Here is a 5,403-nt window from a genome sequence, read left to right on the forward strand (position 1 = left end):
CCAAAACCCCCGAGGCCTTCTCACCCTTCCCAGCCCCTCCTCATCCTCCTGGCCCTCCTCTCCCCTGCCTGTGCTCCAGCTCCATCGGCTCTTTGGCAGCAGGACATCCCCGGGCAGGGCTGGCCCGGGGACCCCCATGGGGTGCAGCTCTGCCCGGCCCCGGGCCGGGATTCTCCTCCAGCCCCTGGAGCGGTGCCGGAGTGGCGACAGCTGGGAATGCGAGTGGGGGTCGGGGTCTGCTGAGGCTCGGCCCCCCGGACAGGGGGGAACCGGGGTGGAGGGAAGGGACCGAAAGGCTCTGCCCCTGCCAGGGGAATTTGCAGGGTGGGGCCTCTCCGGAAGGGCTGGGGGCCCCTCCCTGGGGACCGGCGCGTCCGGCATCGCTGCTGGCATGTTCGGGGGGGAGTCCGCTGTCCCTTGTTCCCCCGGGAATCCCACGCTGAAGCCACAAAATCGTCACAACCCTCCCTCCCTGTCTCTCTGAGTGCCCTCCATGGGGGGAGAGGAGGGTGGATGTCACAACTCCGTGTGCCAAAATTCGCTGTCACTTGGGGTGGGAGCAGAAAAATACAGGAGTCACCGGTTCATGTCCTGAAAGCTCGACACGAACATCACAAGCTCCTTTTTCTTCTATTCACCAGACCCTGGTCCTGCAGCATCAGCCCCAGTCAGGCCATGGAGGGAGTGGAACATGTCCACCATGGGGACAAGCTGATGGTCACCCACCCAGGACACCTGGCTGGCAGCAAGCCAGGTCCCTCCCAGCCCTCCCTGCTGGTTCCTGGCATCCCGTGTCAGGGCTGTCCCTGCCGAGGGACTCTGCTGGCCCTGCTGAGGGACACTGCTGGCCCCAGGTCCCATCTCCGGGCATCATGCCCTCTCCTGCCTGGACAGCTGTCCCCTCTCGGGGTCAAACAGCAGCCACATGTCACTACTGAATCCCTCACATTCACGGGTCTTCCTCCAAACACCCACCTGTCCTACAGCTCGCTCCCACCACACTGTCCCACCCCGGGGAAAACAACCCCTTGTTGACAACCCGAGTCCCCCCCGCTCCCTGGGTGACACATGTGGGGACAGCCCGGCCAGAGCCACCACGCAGGGGATGGAGCAGCTGGGGATGCCCCTGGCATGGGGGGGTGAGGGGGGTCCAGACAGGAAACCCCACTGTGGGGTTCATTAGTGGGGGTCCTGCTGGGTGAATCCCTCCTCCAGCTGTAATTTGGGGCTAGGGAGTGGAAGGGGAAGGGTCACATCCAGGCCATGGGGTTATGGAGCAAGGGAGGCCATGGAGGGGCAGAAACACAGGAGGTTTAGTGCTGCAGTGGGGCAAAGCATCCCCTCATCAGCTGGGCAAGGAGGGAGGTCGGTGCACACAGTGTGTCCCTGGGCTGGGAGCCAGCAGACTCGTGGGTCAGGGTACCCAGTTTGGTCCCCAAACAGGGATCCTGGTGGGTCAGAGCACACAGGGTGATTGCAGCAGGGCACCCACGAGAATTCCCAGGTGGGGCCCAGTGGGTTGGTATGTTCAGGCACCCAGTATTGTCCCCAAACTGGGGTCCAATTGGTCTGAGGGCTGTTCAGCCACCTGCACCTCTCTGTTGATCCCTCACCTCCCTGCCGGGTCAAACCTGCAATGACAGTTAATAACAAAAATAAAACTGTTCTCCAGACAGATTTTAGACCTCCATCATGATCCCTGATTTTCTGATGGGGAAACTGGGGCACCTGGATGGGAGTGAGGGGGCACTGAAGGTGTCGAGGCCCAAGGGGACACAAGAGCTGCAGGAGCAGCCCTGTCCCACCTCCCTCCCAGCTCACCAGGGAACCCAAACCGGATGAGTTGGCATTTATGGGTGAGCGAGGGATTGTCTGCTGGTGTTGTCACTGCTGCTCCCATCCCTGCCGGCACAGACAGCAGGACATCATCCCCCATCACTCCCCGCGGGCTGCACCCCAAACTAACCCCGAACCCTCAGCAGGACAAGACGTGGATGTGCAAAGCCTCGGGCTGGGGCTGAACGGGGAGGCTCTGCTGAGCCCCATCCCGGCCGAGCAGCTGTCGCCGTCCCAAATCTCCGGCGAGCAGGCACGTCGGAAATCCCGGGTGTCGGAGGAGAGGTCTGCTCCGCATTCCTTGGCCGAGAGCAGGGACAGGGCCAGGCATCTCCCCGCAGCCTGCAGCTGCTCCCAAATATGTTATGACTTGTCACGGCGGCAGGAAGGGACGTCGGTGAGCCTGGAAAGTGAGAGGGGATGTGGGACTGTGGGGTGCCCGGTGGGGGTGGGAGGGTGAGTCCGACTGGAAGTGGCATTTTGGTGAGACGCCTTTCCTGTGCTGAAACCCCAGCGGGGTGATCTCTGCTGGGCCCTGGCTTTCCCCACCTTCTCCCCATCAGTGGGAAGCTCCTGGCACCCCGGGGTGTAGATGCTGCTTTGGGTACCTAAATCTCTTCACCAGCCCCTAAACCCAGGTTTTTCTGCCCTTCCCAGTGGGAGCAGGCTGGCCACCATCGCCTGTCCAGCGTGGGCGCGGCGCAGCTCCATGCCCCGGGCAGGGATGTGCAACCTGTGCGTGCAGCTCCGAGCAGGGAGCAGGGACATGCACGGGTTAAGGCTCTGTGCACTGGGAGGGACACTCCCCAGGCTGCAACACGCTCACGTGTATCCATCCCCAAAACTCAGCAAATCCAGACCATCAGACGTGGTGGGAAAATCAGCCGAGGCAGCCCCTGCGTGTCTCTCCGTGACCCCGCTCCCTGGACCTGGCCACCGGCTTGGGAAGCTGCCCCGGAGGAGCAGGGACAAACCCTCCTCGCTGGGATTTTCTCAATGGAGGGGTATTTTTAGCTCTGGGCTCGTGGCTGCCCTCCCCGCCAGCTGTGTCGGGGGGAGCCGTCCCCGCGAGGCCCCCGAAGGTCACCCTGTGACGGATCGCAGCACGTTCTGCCCGGGGCTCACACAGCGTCGCTTTGTGTTGCCTCCCAGCCGCCACCATCCATCACGGGATAACCTGACAGCCAGCAGCAGAGCCCTAATCCCCCCTCGGCTCCGAATTACGCGGGGCACAGCCTCGGCCGCCGTGGGCACCCAGGGGACCGGGAAAAGCCGCCACGCTCGCTCATCCCCCAGCAGGTGCCTTTGTGGGGTGGGGTGGGCCATGATGGGAGCCTCTCCGTAGCCCGGACACGGGGTTCCTTGATGATGGCTACTTGCCCAATGGGCTTAATCATCCTTGATTTGATATCCACCGGGATGAGCCCACAGACCCCGGACCCCGGCGTGTCTCTCCGCCGTGTTCAGGGTTAGGCTCATCCACGGCATGGAGGGGCTGAAGGAGCTGCAGAGCTGCGGTTGGGTGAGCACAGCGTTATCCCTGCTCCCACATCACTGGATGAGACCCCCAAATGGAGCTGGAGCGAGTGCAGGTGCTGGGGCTGCCACCCCAGTGGGGTGCCTCTTCCCAGAGCCCACCCCAGGCTGCCACTGAGTGCCCTTTCTTCCCCATGTCCGTGAGCTGCCTTCTGCCTCCCCTGCCTGCTCAGGACACAGGGGACACGGTGCCCTTGGTGGCCTGTCGGGGCTGGCTTGTGCCACTTCTCTGGCTGGGGACACACGGCCGGCTCTGCCCCACGGGTGCTGCCCCTGTTTATGACCTGCCAAATGCTTGACCTCTCCCCTGTGCGGGTCAGCCACGTGCCCGTGGAGGCTGTTATGTCACCACTGTGTCTCTCACCCTCCAAACATGCTCCTGCAATTCCAAAAAGCCCATTCATACAGTGAGCCAGGGTGCTCCTGACACCTCTCACCCAGGGATGCGGCTGCAGCTCAAGGGGCTCATCGGGGTCATGTCCACCAAGCGCCACTGCTAAAAGTGCCCATGAGTGACTCGAGCTGCTTGATGTGGTGGTGTGGAGCTGATGCGAAGCCCTCAGGCTCACTCCCAAAGCCTTCACTCCTGCCATGGGCACCTCTGCACATCTGAGGGATGAATCCTGCCTCTTCCCAACCCTTTCAGTGCTTTTTCCTTAGGCAAGGGCCAAGCTGATGCTCTGATTTCTTTCCTTCTTGAATATTTTTGAGTTTGACTGACTGTGGGGAGCACAGGGGCTGTGCTGAGGATGAACATCAAGGCTGCAGGTCCTGCTTTCCTTAGTGAAGACTTTCGCAGATGTTAACACCATGGGGACAGCAAATCCCCAGGGCTGGAACCCCAAGAGAGCAGGAATCGGAGTGAGGAGGTGTTGGAAAGCTCCTGGCCCCAAAGAAATCACAACAAGGAGAGAAGAGCATCATGGCAGGTTCCAAAAAGGCCAGAAATCCACCCCAAGTGAGCAAGGGTGCTGATAGTGGGCACAGGGAATGTGCCACAGCACAGCCTCTCCGAGGAGGGGGAATTTGGGGAAGGAAAATCCCGGCAGGGTTGGCCCTGCACTTTGCTGACATTCTTTCCACTGACCGATCCCTCAGCTGGAATCTGGCCTGGAGCAGGAATAGGAGGAGATGGGAGATGGTTTCTGATGTTCCAGATGGAAAAAAAAATCCCCTCTGAATTAAAGACAAAGCTGGAGAGATGTGGCCAAGCCATTGGAGTCAGCGGGGAAGGGCTGGGGATGAGTTAAAATCCCCCTCATGCTGCTGCTGCTGGGTGTGCCTCAGTTTCCCCATCGGGAATGTGTGAGCAATGTGTCTTTTCTGGGAGAGGGGCGCATCAGGATGGCATTGGGGCTTTGGTTATCCACAGGTACAGAGGCCAGCACAGGAGAGCAGGAGGGAGGAGGCTGTGTTAGCTGGGAGAGGGTTGAGCTCAGCCTGGTTCTGCTGGAACCTGGAGACACATGGGAGAAGGTGTCCTTTGGGTTTGGTGCATGGGAGAAGCCACAACACGGATTTTGTGACAAAAATGTGATAAGGGACTTGGCTGGGCACCTTCAAGAAGCCCTTGGTGGAGGAAAGGTTGGGCTTTGCTCTGTCCTGCCTGCTCCTGCCTGCTCTGTTCCAGCGGGACAGGCAGCAGGCACAGCAGCTGGAACTGGGACGCGTGAGCAGGGAGAGGGGTGTCCACAGGGATGGGACTGGAGCCTGGGGTGCTCCCTGCATTGGGACATCCCTCCCAGGGCTGGATGCCGAGGCTTCCCCTGGGCTTCAGCCGAAGTGGGATCAGTGTAACACGGACCGGCAGGACGGGCTGTGGGGAATATGGGGCAGAGCGGGATCGGGAGGGAGGTGGGAAGGGCTGGGAAGGGGACGATACTGTGCTGGTGTTGGGTCCCACCGCAGGGAAGGCACAGATTTGGGGTGCCGTGGGATCCAGGCGGGGGCAGCGTGAAGGGATGGGGATGCCCTGGTCAGGCAGATTGGCCACGAGGCCACCATGGCTCCCCCACCCCAGCCCTCACTGAA

General features: G+C 61.3%; 1 protein-coding gene across 1 annotated transcript in view; it reads right to left on the minus strand.

The window, feature by feature from the left end:
* Positions 1–5,403, minus strand: part of ADORA1 (adenosine A1 receptor) — a 50,010-nt gene that overhangs the window by 31,223 nt on the left and 13,384 nt on the right. The gene's annotated exons all lie outside the window — the stretch shown is intronic.

Source organism: Corvus brachyrhynchos, unplaced genomic scaffold (assembly GCF_000691975.1).
Source record: "Corvus brachyrhynchos isolate BGI_N302 unplaced genomic scaffold, ASM69197v1 scaffold555, whole genome shotgun sequence".
NCBI classification, from domain to species: domain Eukaryota; kingdom Metazoa; phylum Chordata; class Aves; order Passeriformes; family Corvidae; genus Corvus; species Corvus brachyrhynchos.